Source organism: Larimichthys crocea, unplaced genomic scaffold (genome assembly GCF_000972845.2).
Source record: "Larimichthys crocea isolate SSNF unplaced genomic scaffold, L_crocea_2.0 scaffold88, whole genome shotgun sequence".
NCBI lineage: Eukaryota > Metazoa > Chordata > Actinopteri > Sciaenidae > Larimichthys > Larimichthys crocea.
Window position 1 is genome coordinate 449,162 of NW_020861191.1, and position 26,843 is coordinate 476,004.

A 26,843-nucleotide genomic window follows, 5' to 3' on the forward strand; every position below is an offset into this window, starting at 1 on the left:
AAATGAAAATAAAATATCATTCGCCTTCTACTTTAATGAAGAGCTCCACGTGATGAGCAGCTTCTCAAAAATCAGTTTTGTTGTATTATTTTATTTCGTTTTTATTTGTATGAACGTGATTTAAGGTGAATTTAAAATTAATATTTCCCCTTCTGTTTTAATGAAGAGCTCCTCGTGATGAAAATAATAATAATGATCACAGTTTTTTTTTATTTTGAAAGATTTCGCTGGAAGTCATTTTGCTACAACCTGACTCTCTTGACAGTCGCGCGAGCCCCGGGCTTCCAAATAAGGAATCCGGCTGTTGCTGCGCGCGGACACACAGACAGACAAGGACGCTCCAGAGCCGCGAGCTGGCGACGTCGCTTTCCGAGACGCGCGCGAGCCCTCCCTTGATTTGCCGCTCCGTTAAACCTCCACATCCACCTGAAGACCGAGCGAAGGGAGAACCTGGAGGCACGGGTCTGCATCTGGAGATTAACTTTTGGAGAGGAGTCTCAGATTCTCTGGAATAACAAACAACTATTGAAGAAATAAAGAGGATTTTAGTTTCCTTGATGAGTCTCAGAGGAGCGGAGGACGCGTCAGTTTGGAACAATGTGAGAGAATAACACAGAGTGGACACATTCGGGATTTTCTCAACCCATTTTACGCATCAGTCGGAACTAACGGACACCCAGAACTCCTCTGCGAGTTTCTCATCAGCTTCTCACAGCAGAGACACGTTTATTTCTGCACACACAAAGCGGGATTTCCGTCCACTATAATGCATTTTGTGGACTTATCCTAGGACTTATCTTCAGCCTTTTTTTGGAATTGGTGAATGCCCGTGAACGCACCGAGCTCTGACCACTGACAGTATGCCTCACAGGGACTGATAACTTACTCAAGGTAAAAAAACAAAACAAAAAAAAAACTCATTTTCTTCAGTATTCATCTTATTGACCTCTCGGTGACACCGTTGCTCACCTTCAAGTTTACTGCACACGCATGTCACCGGCACAGCTTGCTCCGTGGAGCCGCTGCGTTTTGTTTTGGTGTCAAATTTTGGCACCGATCGCAAATTATCAATTAACAAATACATAAAAAAGAGACAGAGAGAGAGATGGAGTTAGTGTGTTTAAGGAGTCTTTAGCAGCTTGTTGTGATGTGCCTTTATCAGGTCGGGGAGCAGCGCAGTGTTTTCCAAGTCTCACACACCCAAACGGTTTGTGCTCGGGGAGTCGCCGTTTGGGGCTCCTCGGTGAGCCCCTGAGAATGGAAGTGAAGGCTCGTTTCTCTGTGGAGACGGTGCCGCCTAACTTTGTTTAAAAAAACGTGTAATATAAGGAGTCTTTGCTCATTCGGAGAGGTGAAACAGCAGCTAGAATCTCATTTTACAGATTAGTATAATGAAAAAAAGCGCAACTCTTTAAATCGGGAGTCAAACACGTCCAGCAGAATGTGTTTCAGGAATCCTGAACATTTCAGCTTGTTTTTTTCACCTCATGCTGAAGTTTTGGAACCTCGTGTTTTTAAGAGGTGATATGTATTTTATTTTTTATTCTTTTAAAGATGAGCTGCTATGCAACTCGTAAGGATTCCTTTTCAAAGCAGTGTGTAGCTTTGCCAGTAAGGCTGCGTTTAAATGGGAGATTTTCTGAATGGAGTTTGGCGTTTGGAGTCTCCATCCGACATGAAATCGTTGCGTATCTGGGCAAACCTGGTGCATGACTTATTGGAGTTTGTTTCATGACCTCGAGTCTATATTTTTCTTGTGAAGTTTGAAGAGTAAAAAGAGAGAACACTTTAAAATGATTAAATATGATTTTTATTTATATTTGATGACTTTTCATGAATATTAGATCCAGTCTAATGATTTAAGAAATCCTGGATACTTGCTGAAAAACAGAGAATGTGTTCCAAGTCGTGTGTACATGATGAAATCCTGCCCACTGATGCCTCTGGGAGAAACCAGAGGCACGTAGCTGATTTCTTTGCAGTGGAGTAGGCAGTTGAACGCTCTGAGCCTTTTTGCTGTGGCGCACTTTCCCTCCGCTTGGTATCACTCACTGATGGCCAGCAGTCTTATTCGCAAAACAAAATGGTTTGTCATTCACTGTCCCCCCTTCTGGTGCAAGGAGCCTCCCTCAGCTCTCCCTGTACCGCAGAAAGACTCACTGATGTCCAGTATGAGGCAGGCTGCATGTGCACACACACACTGATGAAAATGACTTTCAAATTTTTCATTTTTTATTTATTTTAAAGGTTTGTTCTGAGAGAAATAATCTGCTTCCATGTGCATTTTTACCAATATATATATATATAAAAATCAAATTGATGGGATTTAGTCCAACCTTAGACCTTTTAAAGTAACCACATCATACTATTGGGGGCGCTGTAAAAACACATAAACCCATCCCTTGGGTAAATCAGGTTACATTTCCACTATAGCTTATGTGCTGTACTGATCACTGTGGATTTGTTGCAGCATAGCATTGGCTTGCTGGGAGACAGAACTTAAACTGCATCATGCTGTATGTTTTCATTTTAAAAAAGTGTCTCAACAGGTGAGGACACAGTCCTGGCGTTAAAAAAACAAAACAAAACAATCTGTTGAAATATAATCCAGCTCATGACATGGAAGGTGCAGAGGCTTGTGTCGTCGTTGAATGGTTTATATGTACTTGTCTACCAGTGAAGGGAAAGGCAAACCTAAAATGTCGGGAATGACTGCTGGAGTCATTTTAAAGGCTGATGCCAACATTTTGAGTCAAAACAATCGTTTGTATAAAAACTGTATAAAAGCTTCGAAAAGGTTTAAACCCTCTGCTTAAACTGAGAGGAATGAAATTACTTTAGGGTTAGCAGCTCTCTAAACCTGCCCACCAGTGCAGATGTATTCAGAGGTAGAGATACATTAGGTATTTAAAGGTCAAATTGTATTAAAAATGCCCTTGCCGTCTTGATACCTCTTGTCCCTCTGTGTATTATTCTGGTATCTAGCTGCTGGACCAATCCTTTTTTCTCCTTTGCTGATTCATCATCCACTTTGTAAAATCCTAAAAATTCAGTTTCCATCAGAGATTTCATCTCAAGGCAACACGGCTGCCCCCTCCCATCATATAAAAACCAGCAGGCTTACCTTTGACCTGTGTCACTGCGGCTCGGAAAACAAAAAAAAAAATTGTTTGCATTCCTCAGTTGCGGCACAGTGCTTTGAACTTATTTTTGACCTCTCATTAATATTAAAATGTTCAAGCCGAAGCCCTACAGACACTGGACTCAACATCCTGTGCATTATACTAAACGCTTAACCACAAAGAATTAATGGGGCAGCCCAACGGTAATGCAGATTTTTATGGGGTTATGTTGCAAGAAAAGAAAGTAAAATCCATGCCACAGGTCTGCCACAAGACTTTAACGGGTGAAGTGTACAGGACTTGTCTGCTCTTACGACAACATGTATTTATGGGGCATGTGCTACGTTCTGGGTCTGAGAATCCCCCCTTCCCGTCGCTCCAGGTACGGATATTAGTCAGATTTGTCCTCAAGAAAGAGAACAGATAACAGAAATAGATTCAACAGTAGTGCCCTGACAGGCACGGCTGGCTCAGAGTCACGGGGATGAGACAAGCCGGCAAACACAACACAGGCTTTTTCAGAGGCATTCAGGCATGTTTTCCTAACCTAGATGTCCTCCTTTGTTTCTGTATCTTACATCCTCCTGCTGCCTCGGAAAATACCCGCGCCGTCTCTGCCGTCTTCTCATCCTCTGATCACTCCCCTTCCAAACAAAGCTGCAGTGTCCAAGGCTGCGCACTATCAGGGAACCTCATATCTGAATTTGTGACATCAGAGGTAGGAAGAGGGGACAGTGATGGGAAGGGGGGGGGCAGTGGGGGACAGAGGGAGTCATTGAACGAGGGGAGATGAAAAGATGGGTGATGAGGAGACAGTCAGCGGGACGATAGAAGATGGATTAAAGGCGAGATAGAGAAGGACTATAGACACAGGGCCTTGAGACACAGACAGACAGCACTATTCTGCTGCCTCTGAGCTCCACAGATCGCTTTGTTAGTGACACACACCGTACTCTGGACTAAATACACAGTAATCAGTCAGCAAGGACAGGTTAGTCACACACACTTTGAAACTCAGGCACTTAAATGGTGAAACATGCCAATGTCCCATGTCCTGAAAGTTCCTAATGACTTCTCAATGATGCTGTGGGGAGAATATCTTTGCTTGGAGCGACTTGGAGGTTGACCAGATCCTGCAACACCACTGGCTCTCCTAATTAGGGACTAAACAAGGATCTTGGGAAGGGTGCTTAATGAGGCTTGGCCAATGTGCACACTGAGACAGGAACTTAGGCTGACAACCATGTAACAGTCACAAAAGCTTTACCACGAAGAACCTCAACGGTTACATGCACGCCTCAGCCCTCATGCTCATTTCTGCATTGCTGTTTAGTTGTGATTGCTTTAAATGATTATTCATTCAAGGATGTAATTGTGTCTCATGCCAGTATGAGCTGATGTAGGTATTAAAACAGAGCCGTGACAAATGTACAGAGTAGTGGTTGGTTTGTGTTACTCCCAACAGTCAACATGATGTTCTTTTAGCCACGGCCATCATTCCTAACCTGACTGCTCCAGATGGTTTGTTACACAGAAGTGGGAAGTCGTAGGTGGAAAAGGGCAGGCACTTTCAGAAACTTGGCAGGTTATTGGATGAACCATCTGTCTGTCACCATCTATCACGGGTGAACTTCAACTCATTAGGCCGGTGAACCATAAGAGGCCAGTAGGGAGAAGAGCAAAAAGATCTTTCATGTTGTCACACACACCTCACATTAAACCACACCTGTAGCTCATGTCCTGGCTGCATAGGGTGCCAGTTGTTCTGAACAACCATGGTTCAGACACATATGGTTCAGTTCTTGAGGCCTGGCAAACTGGATTCTTGTGTGATCTTGTAAGGCTTGCACAGTTTGATCATTCCTTAACTTTAACCATGTAGTTCCTTTTAACATGACAGCAATGTTTCCCCAAAACATTATATATATTTTTCAGTGAAACAAACTGAAACAGAAATTGTTGTGAGCAACAGTTGGCTTTTTTGTACATTAGGCAGATACAGAGCAACGTTAGCATTCACTTTGAATCACGTTTCTGGCCACTTCATGACTGTAAGTCCAATATTCACTCTCTTTTTTAGCTCTGTCTTTGGTCACCACCAACTCTTTAGCTGTTAAATACTCCACTATGTGTACCAGCAAGATGCTAACTGTCTCTGTCTGATGTTTGGTTGCTGGTATGTGGGTTTATGAGAACAGAGTCACTGATAGCTGTCTGTTGCTGCTGGAAACAAGGTTGATGAAAATAGTAAAACTGAACCAAACAGTTCAGTCGAAGCCTGTAAGACAGTTTGAGCCCAATGACGCTACAAATGCTCAGTAGACTGTTGTGAACAACAGCAACTGAATTTTTATAAAAATAAAAACATTGATCGCTGCATGAAATTGTCATTATCAAAATGTTTATTGAATTAAATGAAACAGCAGTTTTATGAGAGCCGGAAGTGTGAAAGAAATTCCATGATCACGTAATCATTCTTGTTGTGAGGGTATAAAAGCAGGTGACGTGCTACATGCTGCCTTTTGTCTGGAGACAACTGCCGAGAGAGCAGCCAAGCATAAATTTAGTTTACTGCTCACTGCTTGACAAAGCATTAAAATACAAATCCTGTGTGGACCGAGCACTCGACACCAGACTTCATACCACGTCTCCCAAATCACAACTGTGTATAGATATTCGTTGTGGATGCATGTGTAAAAAAAAAAAACCCTGCAAAAATAAAAGCATCCTATTGATTCTCTAGGAATTGAGCCACTCCCTGAAACAATTGATGATGACCCATTTCTAAACTCCTTATACCGGCCAAAATATATACCCAGTGATTGAGCTGTGAGTTGATTGCAAGAATAAAACAACTTAGTAATAATACCTCAGATGTAAAGTCTCTGGTTAGGAAACCATGCTGTACAGTATTAGTTACTGAGTAATCTAAAGCATTTGACACTGTCGACCTTTGTGAACTGAGTTATCTGAACACACAGAAAATGTGTTGTCTACTTTTCTGATAATTCTCACTGAACTCAAGTCTGACTTTTGGTTTTCACCTTCCAAAATATCTATGTAAGGCAACTATGGTTAATGGGAGAAGATTGGGGTTATGATGGTGAACTATGGCTAAGGATAGGCAGTTAATTAACTATAGAAACTAGACAGCAGTTAATGAAAAGGTGATAATGTTAATGTGTTAATGTTGTTCACCCTATCCTTTCTAATGTGGCAAAGGACTATGGCAGGTGTGAAATGTTAATGTGTCAATAATGTTAAAGTTTCTATCTAGAGCCAGTGTTTGGTTTCTTCGTTCTGGGTTACTGTAGATACATGGCCAGTTCAACATGGTGGACTCTGTGGAGATATATCTATCTGTAGATATAGAAGGGCAACAAAAATATGGTAAATCTCATTGCTATATTTTGAAAATAGAGCCTGACACACTGGACCTTTAAGTTCGGGTCTGTAACAGAACAGTTTCTGCCTCCTGACTTAAAAGACAGAATATTTCCTATATTGGCACTGAACATTTCATGAACACTGTACTGGAGGTGTACCACAGGGATCTCCACGTGGTCCCCTAATAATAATAACATTGATCACAATATAGAAAACACTGCCATGCACTGCTCAGCTGCAGCAACATATTAAAAAGAGTTTAGCCTGTTGAGTTGGTTTTGAAAATACAGACAAAGGAAAAAAAACTGTTCTTAGGAAACAGGAACAGACTCTTGCTTATTGTAAAATCTCAGTATTTATCAAAGAAAGCAACCTCGGTTGATTTGATCTAACATTTTTATTAACAGTTGTCTGACTTTCACTACTTGTGGACAGTCAAGAAAACGGTTGTCTGAAATCTTCAGACACATTTTTTCACACATTTGACACTGGAAGCAAATTTATGACACATCAGTGTGATTTGTATGCTGTGGTTGGATGGTCATCTCTTTATATGCAGAGATCAATTCACTGGCTGACATTTATTTATGAGGCCACCCTGAGGTTGTCTCCATCTTACCTATGGGTCTTTATGGCACCAATCTGTGGTCTTCAGTGTGGTTTGAGGTCAGAGGAAGAGTCTTTTGTCTGGTCGACCTGAGATTTGAACTAAACTGGGAGTATTTAGCTATCCTGTTGTCTCGAATGTCATAGTCAGAGTAAATTCAAGTATAGTTCAGTTGTTGGAATGTGAAAAATTCTTTCTTTTAAAATGTTTGTGAGATGCTGTGTGTTGTGTTCTGCTCTGTCGACTGTCTTGGGCAGGTCTCACCTATAAATGAGGGCGTGATCTTGCTTGAATCTTTCCTGGTTTTACCCTCTTTAAACATTTAACTAGCTCTGAAAATAACCTTGCTCTCAAGCAAAGGTTTGGGCTTCAGGTGACTTTCCATATCTACGTATGGCCAAAAATATATGCCGGTCATAAATACTGGAGAACTTTTGGAAAAACGGTCATTCTTCTCTTTGTCACTGTCATAGCAGAATCAGACCAACTTTAGTTGGTCACTTTTCACTCATTTAAGTATTTTATTAGGCGTCAGGCATGCTCTACTCTGTGTCCATTTTCATCTCAGATATGACAGATCTGAAGGCTGAATATTACTTCTGATTAAAGGCAAACATATCAGGCTGGTTTTCTGAGCCCACCATGGTGGAACCCTTATGTAGTAGCAGTTACAGTATGTTAAGATCTGAAAGACTCGTTGCTGTGAGTCAAGGCCTTCAATTAGCAGGATTCTCTTGCCTGTTTTTCTATTTTTATCTTCATGTTAACAAGTGTGTGAGAGAAGCAGAGGAAACACCTTCACACCTCAGTCTGCTCTTCTGGAAACCTCAAAGTCTCTAATGACAAACATACTGAGCAGCCAATGGACAAAACCATGTGAACTGCACATGTATACATGTTTTGCTTTGCTTATAAAATAGCAAAGAACAGAATATTTAACACCTTTGATAGGTGTTCCTACTGACGTCATGGTTTCATTTTCACAAGCTGAGCCTTACTTTCTAAATTCCACACTATGATGGCTCTGCTCTCATGCATTTGTATTAAAACCTGTGTTTTCTATCATCTATTAGTTCTTTCAGTTCAGGTTTTTTACATGCATACAAAAAGATGTATGTAATGTTTGTATATATGTAAAGTTATCCTGGAATATGCTTAAAAAGTTGAACAGAAATGGCTCGTGTAAGGCGAACTAAGTTTTTCTGACCTCCTGTGGTTTTACCTCTGACTGTGGCTGCAGTGATGTACAGGTTTCTTCCAGGGCATGACCGTTGGGTGGGAGCATACTGGTCGAGACATAGTTCAACAACTCCATTCACATATTTGCAAATAATATAGATACTTGCCCTTCAAACTGCATTTTCTGTTGTCTGTCTTTGTCTCACTCTCATAGTAATAACTTGAATATAAACTTGAGTTGCTGATAGTTTAACTTGAAACTTAAAAATACATTTAACAGCATTTCCATTGGTCACACCTGAAGGAGGGGTCGCACTTCACTTCACGGGCTTCTGTTTGCACTAAGAGGTTGTGAGATGAAGAAACAGCGAGATGAGATACTGCCTGCTTCACCTATATCATCACACCAGTCACGAGTTACAATAGAGGTGTTGGTCAGCATTTGTGTTGCGGCAAATGACAAATTAAAACCTTTGTGCTGTTTGTGATTCTAAGAATGTCAGACGTGTAGTCCTGAAAACAATTAAAATCATCTATTTCTTTAAATGTCACCGCTCTTGTTCTCTTTGTTGCCATTTGTAGTTTCATAACTAGTTTTTTTGTGTTGAATTAAAATGTGTTTAGCACATTTTATTTACCAAAAATGCAAGCGACAACCAGAGTTTAAACCAAAGGTGGAGTTGCAACTCTGAAGAAGGGTAGACAGGATGATCTTATATGGAGGAGATCAAGGACAGTGCAGGCTAGTGGTGTTATTCAGAGAGGTGCAGGGCCGGTGGTGGCAGTAAACTTTAGGAGCAGGTGCTATGAAACTGAGCTGGATGTGACAGCAGAATGACGGGCGGTGCAAGGTTAAACAGAACCGACAAAACAAGTGCACACAAGTTTAACAAGGTTGGTTGAGTTGTTACCATGAAGGAGACTGAACAACCTGGAAGCGGCATCTGGAAGGTTGAGCTGCTCTTGTATGCAGCGGGGGTTGATTAGATGAGGTGTCAGGTGGCCACGCCCAGCAACACACACACAACACAGAGAGAGACAGACACAGAAGAGAGGGAGGGAAACAACGGGAAACACTAGCTGGAACATCTGCTTTTTTATAATCTTACACACACAGTGATCAGTGGGAACAGTGACATTTATTCTTGTATCAAATCAGACATAACAGACCAAGGCCTTTCAGTAGAGATCAGACCCTCTGGACTCTGTTCCAGTCAGTAAGCTGAGTTTCATCTTCATTACAATGAATCATGACACATTCTTTAATCAGACTGTGATCGACAGTCAAACATGTGCTTGTTGACTTCAGAGGAAGTCGAACCGTAGATAAAAAGAACAGAGCCATTCTTGTCATGAATTTGTACGTATGACTGACTGTGTCCTCTATTTTAACATCCTCACCGTACTGACACTATAAATAAAATGCAGTTTGTAAGAGGAGAGCTGCGCCGTGCTTCAGAATGAGTGTTACTTATATAGTATACTTAGGTCACTTATATTTGAACATCGAACAAGTTCACAACCACTCCGACACGCTGCGAGTTGAAGAAATGCCACAGATATTAGTCACATGTATGTAGGCATGTTCATGGCATTTTTCCTCCCCACGCACACACTGCACATAGACACCTAGCTGCAGAAAGCACAGATGGTTCGCTGTGCTTCCTCCACAGCTTTCTCAGCAGTGTTGTGACCCTCTCTCTGGCAGAAGATCTGAGTTCTTATTAACACGTTATTTCTTGAACTTTTTTTTTTTCCTCCGATCACTTCATTTATTAATTTATTAAATAATTATAGAACAATCTGATGGCTATTTTCAGAAGCATTCTGTTCTATAAATCATCTTAGTGCAACGGTTTGTGTTGCCATATAGAACATGATAACCATATGTGCATCGATTTGCACATATGCAGACGTACAGTGCTTCTGTTTGATGCTTTTTCAAATGCAGTCCTGCTGCTCTTTTTAATCCATCTCAATAAAACAGACACAGGTAGCTTCAGTGCAGGGTGAAATGATCTTTTCTTTATCCTCTGTGATGAGACTGAGGGAAATCTTTGATCTGGAGTGGCTAGATAATCATCCGTAGCTGAGCCCTGATTTCCATCTCTATTCAACTCTCCCCTGGAAGCTCCATAAGCAGCCATCAACACTGGAACTAATCAGGGTTATTACCACTCTCCCCACTGAACAGCACACTTCTCCAGATGTGGGATTGGCTCCACCGCTGCTGTTATTCTTCGTGTTGTCGTTGTACACTATTTTGATTTAAATCTGTTTGCTGATGCGGATCAGGCGGATACTGGAATTTCATTTCACACATATTTTTAGCACAATTTCTGAACATTTATATTTTCTAACACCAAATGTGTGATCAGGGAATTATTACAGTGTATTTTTACCTGCAGTAAAGTCCGCTTCGTGCTGCATTGAGGAGTTGCTAAATCCTCTTCATGACTTTTAAAGCAGAGAGAGAGAAAAAAAAGAACAAGCTGCCATCTAACTTTTTTTCCCCTTGGAGACCTGGAAGTCACAAAAACTGAATTAAAAATAACAAGGTTCGTCAGAAACCATTGCCAGGTTGCCGTTGGCAACCATTTAAAGAAATTGCCAACTGATTCTTGGCCTTTCTTCGCCATCAGTGGCAACCACATTTGAACATAAAATATATATAAATAAATAGCAGAGACAGAGAGCAGTCCAATCATGCTCCCCCAAAAGTAGAATATTTTTAATGTTTGTTGCACTAGTGATATTTAAATATTGCTGTTACATTTGGAACCAGAACCAGCTGCACATGCAGTGGAGCATTTACTCGGCGACTTGCAGGCATCTGCTTTAGAGACAACGGTAAAGCAAATGAAGTTGTTTGAATGTGGAGTGACACGTACACTGATAAGACACATGGTTACTGATAAATCGGTTAAACATTATATTAGTATCACATCTTACTGTTAGGCTACTCAAAATGGTAGCTGTGTTTTCAGACTGGGCAACCAAAAGCTGATTACTAACTTTTAAAAGTGACTGTTGAGCCTTAAATAAACTCTCATCAAATGGCCTAATTGAATGATCTGGAAGGCGACCTCCTCAATTGTAGTTCCGACCACAGCTGTTATTAGGTCCACCCTTTTAAAGTACATCTCAAGTCAACTTTAAGTCCTTTATGACGAGTCAAATACAGGCCATAACTCTGTCAAACCAAGTTTAAATCAAATCTCAAGTGTAGGAGAACATTCACGTCAAGTCTCAGGTACTTAAACAGTATGCTGTTTCTGCCACTAGGGGGCGCTTACATCAAAACAATGATAAAAGACCCAAAGAAGTGGTTTGACGACATCGTGTGGGATCATGGGAGTTGTCTTCATTGTTAAACAACCATCAGTGCCGATGAAAATCTTTCTGGCGTGAATCTTGTTCTTAGTCATGTCCGCCGGCATCCTTCCTCACTCTCTGACATATCTTAGGTTTCACCAGAAGTTATAGCAACTAAAGAGGGTGAGGGGGATATGACACCATTGACAGGCAGACATTTAATTGCAGAAATGTTCTATATTATACATTTAAAGAAAGTTCAAGTCAATTCTCTAAGTCCTCTACGGCTCTGATTCAGACTAAAGAAGTTCCATATGGTTTTTGTGTGTTGGTGAAGCTATAACTAGATATTGGAAGATATGATTCATGTCTCAAAATGATGGTGGAGTGATAAAGTTTGTGACGATGAGAAGTCGTTGATCAGCAGTGCTGATCTACTGTAATATCTAACACAGGCCCGTGTTCATTGTGCTTCTCTTGCAGCAGCAAAACAGCTGTTTGCGAGGTTTTAGCTGTCAGTGTCGCTGTCATAAAAAGCTCCAGATTTCTCCTAACAGAGATCTATATATCCAGAGCGCATCTGGCGGTAATTTGTCTTCCGTTAGATAAACGTCTTCGTAAACTTTTTGTATCGGGGAAGAAAAAAACAAGAAAAAAAAAGACAAAGGAAAACGGGTGGCCCCCAATGTGCTGACTTTCCAATCTGCCGTTGTCAGCTGTGTTGTACAACTGCTCTGCTGAAGTGAAGCATTTATTTGTGACCCCTCCATGTTCCACCTCATTACATCTACAATGTTGTTTTTCTCCACTTAGAGGACATTGCAGCTGGATACTGAGCTCGGCATATTTGGTCTACTTGAGCACTTGTTAATTTGCTGTTATGCTCTGTCGTGTGAAGCTAATGGTGGACAAAAAAAGAAATTAGAAAAAACAAATGCAGTCTGAGAGATCTTCATCTTTACTTTCCTCTCCAAACTGGATCCCACCGAACACCTGACAACTCTTATTTCATTGACCTTCATATATTCTACCATCTCCTCATTTCTTTTCTTCTACATCATCTTCTGCTGTGAAATCTCTTCACTCAAATATCTCATCTTCTTTCCTGTCCCCTGCTCTCCTCTCCTGTCTTCTTAAATCTCTGCTCTCCTTTGTCTCACTACCGCTCTTTTCTCCTCCATTCAGCCTTGTACCTGTTTCTCAGATCTCCCTCTCTTTCATCATCTCTCCCTTCATTCTCTCATCTGATCTCTTCTCAAATTTCATCTCTTGTGCTCTTTTCTTTTAAGCGCCAACATTTTAACTCTGCCCTCTTGATGTTTCATCCTCTCCTCTCCTCTCCTCTCCTCTCCTCTCCTCTCCTGTATGTGATGGATGGCATGGGTCAGTGTGTAGCCTCTGACAGTGATAGCCTCTGTCACTGCTCAGAGTCTGTGGCTGTTAACGTTACCTCTCTTTCCCCCTCCCCAGCTTTATCGACAGTCTTCTCAGGTCATTGACTCCAGTCTGCAGGAGGAGTGAGTGAAGAGGGTTTTCTTTCTTTTTTTCTTTTTTTTTGCTCCTGGCTCCCTTCAGTCCTGAAGCAACAGGAGGCTTGATACTAATGGAGGGTACAGCCAGCGGTTATGAAGTTGGACTTTTGTAAAAGCTGCTTTTCTTGAAATTTTCCCATAAAACCATAAACCAAATGGTTCCATTTCAAAAGTGTCATTATGATTTCAGTAAAACATGCACATATTTAAGAACCAAACAGTCACAATTAAGATTTTTTGGCCCTGATCCTGATCCAGGACCTGTTAATCTTCGGTTCGTCAGTATCTGGCACATTAAAATAACAGCAGTAGTTGCTAAAAAAATATGACAACATATTTTTCACATGCTAATTATTCCAAACACAGAAAAAAATATTCAATAATCATATTAATATGACCATTTATATGAATAAAACTTGGAGAATATGTATCTCTGTAACACCAAAATACAACCATGAGAGGTTTTGTAGAGTTTCAACACCTCCAGCAGAGTAAAACTTCCTGCCTCACAGCTAATCCATACATTTTGCCAACCTCAGTGTCTGAACTCATTTTTCACATTCACACACTCTAATTTCTATGCTGTAAAATGCTCTTGCCGTGGAGCCTGACTGTGGTGAGGAGAGGCACGCTGCTGCAGCAGCAGGCTGAATCCAGTAAAGGAAGTAGCAGATTTACCTTCACTTTCGCTGATACGGATGAATTAAAATATCAGCCGTGATACTGATCCGTAGGATTGACTCTGTAACCGCTTTAAAACCACTTCAACCCAGGAAAAATGACTGCAGTTATGGTCTTGAATGAAAATCTTTACCCATTTTGGCGTTAAACTATGTAACTAAAATGAATGTTTTCATTTGGTGCAGCTACTTTTTAATGATCAATGCAGTCAAGAAACCATCTCTAGTTTCTTTTCCTTACATTAGTAACAAAGTGAAGTAATCTGCAGATCTGATTTGCTAATGTGCTGTGTTTGAGGATGACATGGCACTGCTACATTAGTTCTGCCAACTTTTGCCAGGTGACCCTAATTTAATATTACAATTTGATTCTGTGCCGTGATAACTGAGTTCTACTATCTACTGCTCTTTGTGTTTTTACCCACATGTTGCTGTAATGTTCATAAACTACAGTGTGTGAGTAATTCCACAAGTTCATTTCAATAATAGTCACTGTCTGATAGAGCGAAAAGGTCACATTGACTTTGCCTCAGCATCTTGCCTGTATGGCTGCGGTGAGGCCAGATGTTTTCATGTTTGCCAGCCTGCAGGGTATGTGGGGTGGCACTAAAAAATGAATAAAGAGAAAAAAATAATGTTGAAAATATAATTTATGTTTTAAGCTCTTAGATTTGAGCTTGAGCTTGATGGAGACATGCATGCACTGCAAGCATATTATCACCTTGAAGTGTTCATATGGAAAAAGTGTTGCACATCAGTAAGTCAAGCATAAATGCGCAGTGGTGTTTGTGTCCACCAGCTCTAACTGTGTCCAGCAGCTCATCTCTGACTGTGTCCGTGTGCTGTTTGCTGCTGGACGGCTCGTGAACACCGAGTTTATTCAAGGCTTTCCTCTGAAAACAGCTGCTGGAAACAAGGTTGATGAGAGCAGGCCAGAAAACCCCAAAAATCATGAACTGAACTTTTCATTATGAGTGCCAGCATAAGTTTTCTGATTTCCATTAGAGCATGTGGTAATTTGCCAGTCTTGTTAGTATGCCTGCTGATTGGCTTGTCATTCTGTTTCAACAGCCACGTGGCAGCTGTCGCAGGATATATCTGCATTTTGCGTTTGCAGGTGAGAAGTGCTAATGGATCCGTTGAAAGAATACCTTTTTTTTTTTACTATAAAGGTTTAGAAGGTTATGTTGACACAGTGTCAGCAGGCTGTTAACCTAACATCAGAGTTCTGGTAGCTGTCCAGACAGCTGAGAAATAAAAGTTTCTGACTTTCTGGAGAGCAGAGTACTGGGGCTGCCAATGGAGAGCCTTTGTTTTGCTTTGGCTCAGGGTCAAAGACAGAACAGTACTCAAACTGACAAGAGGAAAATACCAAAATCAAGTGTCTCTTGCAGCTTGTCCTCCTCCTCCCCGGTGTCTAATGAAGAAGCTAAACGTGCTGGAAGTGTTTTTTGTTGTTGGCCTTAAATTCACTCTCTCCACCATCTGCCCTGTCTGGAACCCCTGAACGCATAATCTCTGCATGTGCCGGAAGAGCACATTAGATTTTTCTTTTTTTTTTTTTTGTCGATCAAGTTTAGAGTTTCTGCAGCTGGCACTGGCACTGTTTTCATGCTCATCCACTGCTCATGCAAACTGCCAAAGAAATGGGAAACACAACATGCTTCACTTGCTCTGCACCCAATGTTTTTTTTCTTTAGTAAAGACCTCGCAAGCAGAACACCAAATGTTAAAACTTTTATGAACGAGCTAAACTTTCACTTCCATCAGTATGTGAGCAACAAAACAGACATTAATTTAAATGAAAATGCCACAGCCCATTAATTTAATGTAGGGTTACACAGTGGAAATAAAGTAAGAATGCAGAGCAGAAAGTTTGGGCGAGGCAATCGAAATAAAGCTTACTGTAAAGACTAAATGTGTTGTGACTAAAGGATGGAGGAGGACGGGTGGGGTGGGGTGGGGGGGCAGGTAGCTACCATATACTGTAGGCTCAGTGTGCAGTGATGAAGCAGGCCTGTCAATGTGTGTAATCAGCCATGTGCACTGTGGCCAGCCACCAGAGACACAAACAAACGTTCTGTCTCCCAGAGTAACACAGCACATACCCCTGATAATTCCCTTCAGATATTCAGATAGTGGCTGAGAAATACTGAAGCCCAGATCCCCAGAAATGGTTCAGGAATGGTTTGAGGGAAAACAACGAATTCAAGGTGTTGAAATGGCCTCCAAATTCCCCAGATCTCAATCTAATCGAACATCTGTGCGATGTTCTAGACAAACAAGTCCAAGCCATGGAGGGCCACATTACAACTTACTGGACTTAAAGGATCTGCGGCTAACATCTTGGTGCCAGATATCTAGGGATGGGAATTGATAAGATTTTTATGATTCCGATTCCATTATCGATTCTGCTTAACGATTCGATTCTTTATCGATTATCTTATCGATTTTCATTTAGGAAAAAAAGGAGAAGAAACTGTTTGATCCGCATCAACTTTGTTTAGTTAGAAATATCATGACCTTACAAAAACAACATCGAGGTCAAAAGAGGCATGTAGCATGTTTTACAAAGAAGCACATGGCGCTAACATGGTAGGCAGTGTGTTATTTACCAGAGTTACCTTCTGTAGTAATGGCAGAGGTGGTCTTAGCCTGGCTGCTGCTGCTAGGTTGAGATTCATCTCCAGTCCGAAGCGTGTCAAAAACACAACATTCATTTTAAAATATTGCATGTTGTGTGCGCAAATGTTTCTGCATGTTCGTCGTGTTCCCTCCCGATGCTGTTATCTCCACTTTGCAATGATTGCAAGTCGCCCTGTTGCCATCTGTTTTGGTAAAATGCAGCCAAACTTTGGAGCGTTTGAACCGAGTGGGTGCCATTGTTTACTACTGATTGCACTGCACGTGCCAAACTTGCGTAAGTTACGTGGCGTAATTTGTCGTGCTTGCTGGAATCGAGTGTGCGTAACTTCTTGCGGAAGTTACGCGACGTAATTCGTGCTTTCTGGAATCGTTAAGAGAATCGTTAGATAAACTGCCAAACGATTCCATGGAAGTGAAACACATGGATTCCCATCCCTACATATGCAGACACAGTGCACCTTCAGAGATCTAGTGGAGTCCATGCCTCGATGGGTCAGGGCTGATTTTGGCCTACACAAAATAAGCCAGGTCATCATGTTATGGCTTATTAGTGTATACTATATTATTGTGTCTGCCTCTGCTCTCCTGATATGACCAGATATTTAGAGCCGCTTCTCCTTCGCTTCGAAAGGAGCCTGAATCTTATCAGGACGCCTCCGGGGTGCCATTCTTGGCGTGGGAACACCTCGGGATCCACCAGGAGGAGCTGGAATGTGTTGCTGGGGATGTGGGAGCGCTTGAACCACTTCGCTAAACCTGCTGCCACTGTGACCTGACCCCAGATAGATGGATGGGTGGATGTTTTTCGGCATCATGTCCAGTTCACAAAACAGTGTGTGATGTTTCCATAAAAATATCAGGAAGAAACAATATTTGTGTTTGTTGAAGTCGACGTTAAGTTACGACTGCTGTCTTCAAGATGAAGATTGTTCTTTCACACTTTCAAATAATAATGAATCAAAAGGACACAAGGCTTCATGGGAAATATGGGAAAGTATTAATGGTACATCACAAATCATAACACTTCATCTTCTTCGAGACACCTCACACACTGATTTATAGCAGTTTAATCACCCGAGGGTGGATTTCTCTTGTTCGTAGATGATTGTCAGTATTAATCCGTACATGCTGAGGTGTAAAAACTGTGTGCATGACCCCGTATAGAAAAACGTTTATATATATAGAGCTGTCAATCGATTAAAAAAAATAAACTAATTAATCGCAAAAAATTCTGTAATTAATCGCGATTAATTCCAATAAATTTATCAATAAATTAATTGCATTTTTCTGAGACTGAAGCTTATGATGAATATTTATTTATGTAAAATGATTAAATTAATGTAGAATAAACACAGAGAAGGTATATTTAAATTCATTCATTTTATTGGCTTAAGGTGCACATATGCACAGTGCAAACAGAAAAAAGACAGAATGAGGAAATATACTGATGAGTGCCACACTCCTGTAGTGTAGACTGGCGAGGTCCCGTGGAGGTAATTTCAGCAGGGTGTTTTGCTTTGAGGTGATATGTTAAAGTCGTGTTACTTCTGTGGAATTTAAATTCGGCTTTGCAAACTGTGCAAATTACCTTGTTTTTGTCCCCCTAAAAGTCCCTAAAAATGTTCCCCCTAAAAGTCCGTCCTTATCCATCTTTACGCCATAGACTCTCCTTTAGTTAGGATAGACATGACTATACATAGACTCTCTTTAGTTAGGATAGATCATAGACATATATACATAGACTCTCCTTTAGATAGGATAGATCATAGACATATATACATAGACTCTCCTTTAGTTAGGATGATCATAGACATATACATAGACTCTCCTTTAGTTAGGATAGATCATAGACATATACATAGACTCTCCTTTAGTTAGGATAGATCATAGACATATACAAGACTCTCCTTTAGTTAGGATAGATCATAGACATATACATAGACTCCCTTTAGTTAGGATAGATCATAGACATATATACATAGACTCTCCTTTAGTTAGGATAGATCATAAACATATATACATAGACTCTCCTTTAGTTAGGATAGATCATAGACATATACATAGACCTCCTTTAGTTAGGATAGATCATAGACATATATACATAGACTCTCCTTTAGTTAGGATAGATCATAGACATATACATAGACTCCTTTAGTTAGGATAGATCATAGACATATATACATAGACTGTCCTTTTAGTAGGATAGATCATAGACATATTACATAGACTCTCCTTTAGTTAGGATAGATCATAGACATAAACATAGACTCTCCTTTAGTTAGGATAGATCATAGACATATATACATAGACTCTCCTTTAGTTAGGATAGATCAGACATAACAAGACTCTCCTTTAGTTAGGATAGATCATAGACATATATACATAGACTCTCCTTTAGTTAGGATAGATCATAGACAATATACATAGACTCCCTTTAGTTAGGATAGATCAAGACAATACATAGACTCTCATTTAGTTAGGATAGATCATAGACATATATACATAGACTGTCCTTTAGTTAGGAGAGATCATAGACATATATACATAGACTGTCCTTTAGTTGGATAGATCATAGACAAAAACAAGACTCTCTCTTTAGTTAGGATAGATCATAGACATATACAAGACGCCTCATTGAGCAGGTTGGTCTGTTGCTGCGATACGTTAACACGTCCGCCATATTGGATGTGGCAGAGCTACCCGTAAACTAATACAAGCAGGGCCGGTTTAGCTATGGGCAATGTGGGCGACTGCCCAGGGCGCAGTCCCGTGAGGGCTTTAAGTTAATGCCTCTTATACACCCCATTCACACACACACTAATACTGGGAAACAAAGCTCTACTTTGCCACATCCAAAATGGCAGCGATGTCGACGTACGATTCAGCGCTCAAAAAGGTTATGGGTCAGCCCGAAACTGGAGGTAAACAAAACCGGGTTAATTGCGTTAATTTTTATACGCGCTAATTGTTTAAAATGAATCACCAAAATTAACGCGTTAATTTTGACAGCATAATAATAATATATATATATATATATATATATATATATATATATATATAATATTATGTGTGTGTGTGTGTGTGTGTGTGTGTGTGTGTGTGTGTGTGTATACAGTACACATTTTAGGACAGGCTTAGCTGAATAAGTCAGTGAGTTATGAGCATATGGCTGCAGTAAAGTAAAATGCTTGCAGGATGTGTGTGAGTTGTTTATGTATATGTGGCCGATGGCTCCATATGGAGAGCGGGGATATCATAAATCCATTACTCGGGGGGGTGGGGAGATGCTGTGTGGGCTCTGTGGCCCCTTCCCTCAGGGAGTGATTGTAGAGGAACCACAGTAATAGTGGCTGGCATTGGGTAATTGTGCCCTAAAGGCACGTCATGTTTTTTTTTTTTTTTTGACTTCCACACTGAGGAAGCACACCGATACCCCACAGGTGTTTAAAATGAGTGAGGTTGCAACTGCAGGAAGGTAGATATAGAAAGAAGAGGGAAAGAGATGACAAAGATAGAAAAGAGGGAGAATCTTGTGTCATCTCAGGGTTACAGTGAAACTGAGGAGAAGCATTCATTTCAGCCTCCTAGTGGTAATTACAAGTAGGACACGTGTGGAGCTCTGATGTCTGCCTCTGATTGGCTTTATGAGCTTTATAAGGCTGTGGAGACACAGTCAAAGGGTGCCTGTCCCCCTGAGGATTGAGTGGAGGTGTGTGTCCTGCACACATTTCATAATTCAGATATAAATCCCATGCACTGTCCATCACTCGACTCTCCGCCCCGACCCATACACATCCCTCTGCATGTATATCAAATGTATTGATATCCCTGCATAACGTCAGATGAGGTGGAAAAAGTGAAGGATACATGAGAAGAGTTGTTATGAAAGGCTCAACGTGTTAGTAGTAATATATATTTATTTCATAAATATAAATACATAGTTTCAGGGTGTTTTTGAAGGCACTGTAGTTTTTTAGGAAGCATTACTCAAAGGACAGAAGAAAATAGAACATTTTCTGCAGCCGCAGTTGGGCACACAGTATTTGTGGCAGTGGGATGGTGTATATGGGATTGAATCAAAATGAAATGAAGGAGCATGTCACCCAGTGCAACACTGTGGCTTATTGATGTGTTTTTGTTTTTGTTCTATGGCACAGAGCGAGAGAACACCATACATCAGGCTTCCATACACACAGTACGTGTTAGTTAGATCAACTCATTGTTGGTGATGTTCTGCACTTTGTGATTTGTTGACAATAAGGCCACAAACTTTATACTTTCAGGAAACAAATGAAGCATTATCATATTCACAATGTTCTATCAGTTAAACTGAATCTAATATAGTATAATCAGGGCCATTTCTAGCTGTTTGGAGGGCACTATGCGAGAGGCTATTTGGGGGCCCCTATTTTGTCAAAGTGATTACAAACATTTTCAGATGATCTGTGGCTATACAAAAGTGTTACATTTAAAAAACAAACAAAAAACAACAAAAAAAAAGACTGGAGCACGTTAATAAATGCAACAGATGCTGCATGTTCCTGAAAGATGTTTATCGTAAACTTTGAAAACATGGTGACAGAACATAAAAACGCTTTCCCCACCAATCCAAATCCTACAAATAATATTAATAATAATAAGACAGGTACTTTATTTTGGTAATTCTCCCAAAATATATTGAGGCAGAACTTGCAGCTTGGGGGCTCGCTGGTGGCTGCGAGGCTCTATGCATCCGCATATAGCAAGAAACAGCTCTGAGTATAATGCATTAGTTGCACGGTTATAATAGAAATGTGTTTAAATAAATTGCATTCATATCATTCATATCATTTATATCAGCTTTATGCAACAAAACCTACAGCCTCCGCTGGCCTCAGTCCAATGAAATAAACTGTAACAGAGAGAAAGGATCAATTAAAACTAAACTAAAATCACTCCATCAGTACACAGAAAGAAAGCCTCAACAGGGCTCAACAAGAAATAAAATGCCACATGTCATTTGTGTGCAAGTGGTGAAAAATAATTAAATTCATTGACGTGTTTTTTTGCTGATGGTGGAAGTCAGTAAAGAACGAGCCATCTCGATCGGACACATGCGGGGAGATGGTGGTGGGTAAAGACAAAGTTTCAGGGCTGAAGCGTAACGCTTAATCACATTCCAGCTGGAGCAGATCATGCCCATTCCAGACAATCCTTGTGATGCCGTCAGTAGTGCCGCAGCATGTTTCAGCAGTGACTCCTCATTCTGCTCTGTGGAGGATACACAGCTAGTCTGTTTTTGATGGATGCAGCATCAAGCAGCCAGAGCTGACCAGAAGTCAGACACAGAAACGCCAGTCAAGATTTCTAAATAAAACACCCTGTGCAAAAACTGTTGCCAAAATGCCATAAAACTGCAGTTCCTTGAGCGGTTGCTTGAGGCTGCTTACAGAACGAGTCAGTCTCCATAAGTCCCCATGTTCAAATGTCCAACTTCACAGCAGAAATAAACATGTTTACAGCCTGGCACTCACCTGTTCAAAATGATATTAAGGCTTAAAGTTATGCAGAATTAAGAATGTGGCCACTTTGATTGGCAGGTGGGTGTTATTACAGATGGCTTGTTTGATCACCCAGGCTTCATTCAGCCCTCCTCAGTTCTGTTGATGATCAGTGTCTTTGCTGATTTGTAGATTATCCAGGAGGTGGAAGAAGCAGGACTTCCAACATGGCGTCAGCCAGAGCAACAGATTGTCACGCATACGCTGTCCATTCTTTATTCTGTCAGTGAAGTGAGAACAAGGCGTTTAAAACAGCATTGTTTTGTTTTTTAGGCATGTAAAGATTCTGAAAAAACATTGTGACAGAGCTGACAGCATCTCACTTGCATGGCAGCTAAAAGACTCTGTTGTTATTCACTAACCGCTAATAAAGACACCCCCTTCTATAGGCTTGTTTTCATGAGACATGACATTCATTTAACTACTTTTCCCCCCCACACATGACTACGTTCATGAAACAACAGAAAGAAGACAAACACACACACACACACACACACACACACACACACACACAGAGATTAAATCCATACAAGTCATTCATTCTTTTGAGTGTATGCAGCCATTCACAATCTCGTGTCCACAGGTGCCAGCCATAAATTTCCTTATTGATGTAGTATATATGGATTTTTTTCCCCCACCCTAAAGCCCCGGACTAAAATAAGCTTTGTTTGGCAGCTCATGCACTTGTAAATCTCTCTGTGACATTTTGATAGTGGGTGACACACTGGGAGGAGAGCAAATATCATTAGAATGGGACAGGATTAAAATCTGTCACTCAGAGAATCTATTATCGACAAAAACCAGTGTAAGACGCTCGGAGCCAGCGCTGATAGGAAGCTCCGACTGAGGAGTGACGGGAGAAGGAGAAAAGGAGGGATGAAGTTTTAGGTAAAGAGAAGGAGGCGCTCCATGGAGTGGGGGCAGGGGGTGGGGGGCGACGGGCCTGTCAATCAGGACCTTCCCGGTAAACAGAGTGGTAAATATTTCAGCCGTCACGGCCGAGTGTAGGCAGCTGGTCCCCTTTGCATGGCAATGAGAGGAAAGGAGGAGAGCCCGTCTCAATGGAGCCCTTCAACCCTGGGAAACCTCCACACACACACACACATACACACACTCACGCACACACACACACACACACACACACACACACACACCAGCTGAGTGACGACCACAGGACAGTGCAGGTCTGTGCTGCCTCGCTGGCTTCTGTCTTTATTCCCAGGGTCAGACTCCTCCTGATGAGACTTCCACAACTCAGGTTCAGTCATTTTTTGGGGTCACTTCATGAGTATGTTTTCAAGCCTGTATTTATTATAATGGATTTTTCCAGAAAAAAAGATATTAACTGTGGTCCTGTCTATGACATGAGATTCTTCTCTCACATCACACAATATGATGGGCTGACCAGGTGTGTCACAATATCCACTGATGCTGCTGCTGCTGCTTTTAAAATCATAATTCACAACTGGTTAGGCCTACATTTGGATCATATCCAAACCTTTCAGCTGCAATTTTGTAGTCGCGCCAAGGCTCCAAATCTACTTTCGCTGTCTGTTCTATTTTCTTCTTGCACCGCAAGCAAATCTGGCAGCAAACACACCGACTGCAGGTCAGTGAAAAATATGAACATAAAAAAAAAAAAAAAAACAGTACAGCAGGTTTGGAGAGGTGACCGTGCTGACCAGAACAACAGGAGTTTGGAGATATTTAGAAGATTTGGAGAAACAGAAACCAAAAGGAGATAGATTAGCTTCTTTGCAGTTCATTGGGATGAATGTGTACAAATCACAAGTGTTCTACAGGCTAAAAAGATATTTTTAGTAGATTTAAACACACAAAGTTCATGCTTTATCTGTTAAGCCTGAACCCACAATGCAGACCACAGACAGGAACTGCTTTGAAGGCTTTATTTACAAGATGCGACATGAAAAGACAGTGAAGGGATCTTCAGGGCAGGATGGTGAAGACTGGTGAACAGACAAAGGTAGGCTGAGTGTGGCCAGCGGAGCAGGTGAGCGTGGCAGGGCTGGAGGACAAAGCAGACAAACAGGCGTCAAAAACATGCATCCAAAAATACTACAACAAAAGATATTCAACGAGTAAGTTTCCCGGAGCTGGTAAGTTGTGAAGTTACTGCTAAAGGTGCAACCACAAACAGGCGGAGGCTGACCCCTAAAATACACTGCATGCGTATTGGCTCTGCTCCGGAACAACAGTGTACTCCGCCGTCCACCAACTCACACATAATCCGTTTGTGATGCGCACGGGTGCGTCTCCGCCGGACAGAGCGCTCAATTCACGAATAATCATGCGATATTGCCGACTGTAGTCTGTTTGACTCCTGCAATGGCATTCCACGCCACATCTTTTTTTTTGGTGTGAGGTGTCATCAATGTTTACGCCTGAAAACCCCTCACCTGTTGACTTCAGGTCAGCCCCGCCCATTATGACGCGTTCTTGTAATGAAACTCGATCCACGGTAAACATGGAGTATTTTATTTTGTGTAAATAAACCAGGGTTTTATTTTGTAGCCGATTTCCTTCCCTGCATAATCTGCTCTGTGCTGAATTTATGCGCCGTGCTCCGGCGTCCGTGAAAAATAGAAGCCGTGACGCAGCGGGACCGGAGACTGTGTGAGCTGACACATTGACTAACATTGAAACGTATCGGCTCCGTCGCCAGTCTGGAGCCGTTCCATGCAGTGTATTTTAGGGGTGAGAGGGTGAACCGTAGTTAAATACTGCAGGTGAGATGATGGGATGCAGGTGTGAGAGCAGAGCAGGTGAGGATCAACGGTGGAGTGGTCGGAGAAACTGGGTCAGCCATGGCCAGCCTGCACAGAAAGGAGAGACTAGACAAAATGTTACATTGTACATTGTCTGATCAGTTTGAGGCATGCATACCTTTGATTATTAACCAGAGAAACACAATGAACATTAAGAAAAAAACACAAGATAGATAACTGGCATACGTTTGAACTAGGCGACCATTGTCCCATAAGTCAAGTTTCACATAAGACACACAGGGACACAGGTGAAAACCTTTCCATCACCTGAATTCAACAGCACATCAAAATAATACACCAGAGGTGTATGTGTCCAGAAGTAAAACTAGATGAACCTACAGCATCACAGTTTGAAGCACGATGCCACAGAGCAAGCTGCCGTATTTGATGAGCTGCGTGTGAAAACAGGCCTGAATGACTTACTGGTAGCATTTTCTCAGTTCTTTGTAGAGCGGATTGCTTCTTTTCCAGATAACTGCAGGTCGTGTTGCAGTTTCGAATTGATAGCCACAAAGAAAATGGCAAAAAGCAACAACAATTAATTTCCCACTTCTCTCTCCCTCTTGTGGGCTATGTAAAGTTTCTACAGTTCTGCTTCAATACAAAAAAGTATTTTTTCACCGGCTTTGTTCATTTACTTTCTTTGTCTAGTGGTATAGGCACCCAGTTTCAGCAGCAGCCTTCACTACAGTTCACTACAAGACTCAGCAACACGTCATTGATGATCAATGGAGCTCTTTTCTAAAGCTCCACTACACAGGCTCCTTGTTTGTTTGGTTTTCTGTGTTTGCTCTTACAGTAATAGCCTAGATTCAGAGTCCTTATCGCTGTGCTCGAGCAGAACAGGTTACTGTTGTTCTTCTCTGACTCGCACTCACACACGCACACAGATTCTTCTGTATTCACCGTAGATCTGCAGTGCATGACAGTGAAATAGATCCACCTCGCATAGGTCTCACAAAAGGAGCAGTGTGTGTGTGTGTGTGTGTGTTTGTTCCATTACACTGTATTCATGATTGAGATAACAAGGTTTCCTTCCACACCTTAAACCTTCCAGGTCTCAACACAGATGTCGATAGCGATAGCGGTAGACTCTAACGAGAACTTTAGGGTCCAGTGGTTAGAAGGCTGAATTAGTAGTTACTTGAAGTTTCAGTTCTGCTTCACTCAAGACCTTTTAGTTAATCATCATAGATATTTGATTACTTGATCCCAGAACTAACACCACCTGTTGTGTTTGGTTTGTTCAACATTTCTCAGAAGGAAGAATCATTCAAAGAACTGGACTCGACAAACACTTATCTTTCTCCAGTATGTCTGGCCCCACAATTAAAGTTCTCATGAAACAGAAAGCAGTGTACGCTCAGATAGGAAGGGACTCGTGGATATTGATTGCCATTTACAGTAGCCAAAAGTGAGTGTACGTTATTCCCCAAACGCTATAGCACTAAAGACAGGCCTATGATCTACTGTTAGTGTCTTTCTTGCAGGGAATACAGTAGCCTACTGAGGTGGTTTCCTTGCCATGTTTGGCTCCTGGCATCACAGGGCTGAGTCAGTCCGGGTCTGTCAGGCTGTTCTTAAACCCAGTTTGGCTGCTGAGCCCAGGTCTGTTGCAGATTCAGCCATCAAGTTTAATTAGCACTTTATCAAGCTATCTGTACACCATGAGAAAAACCTGGACATTTAGTATCAAACCTGATCCAAGTTATAAAGTTGTGCTTTCGTACGGCTATCATAGATGACTGTAGCAGCCCTCAGAATCACTCATAGACTGTATCAAACGGGAAGCACGGTGTGATAAGCGAGAAAGCATTTCACTGGATGCAAAATTAGTACACACCCTAGAGTGCAGGATGAGTCATCAACAAGTTTTTTTTTTTTTGCTTTGTCATTGTTCGGCCAGGTGCTGTAGTTGGCATATAGTGCCAGAAGTATGTGATAAAAACATTCATGGAGACTTCAAGGTTAAGAGTAAGTGTTTCGTGTGTTTACATGCCTGCTGAACAAGCACAGTCATAAAACCTGACTTCCAGGGTGTTAACAAGC

General features: G+C 41.3%; 1 protein-coding gene across 8 annotated transcripts in view; it reads left to right on the forward strand.

Moving 5' to 3' along the window:
* Window positions 1–318: 318 nt before the first annotated feature.
* Window positions 319–26,843, forward strand: part of adgrb1a (adhesion G protein-coupled receptor B1a) — a 153,189-nt gene continuing 126,664 nt past the window's right edge. For 6 of the 8 annotated variants that reach the window (XM_027277180.1, XM_027277177.1, XM_027277181.1 and 3 more), the window contains exon 1: window positions 321–891. The gene's annotated coding sequence lies outside the window, so the exon portion shown is untranslated. Of the gene's footprint in view, window positions 892–26,843 lie in introns of all 8 variants that reach the window. The other 2 variants (XM_027277185.1, XM_027277179.1) reach the window with 2 other exon arrangements.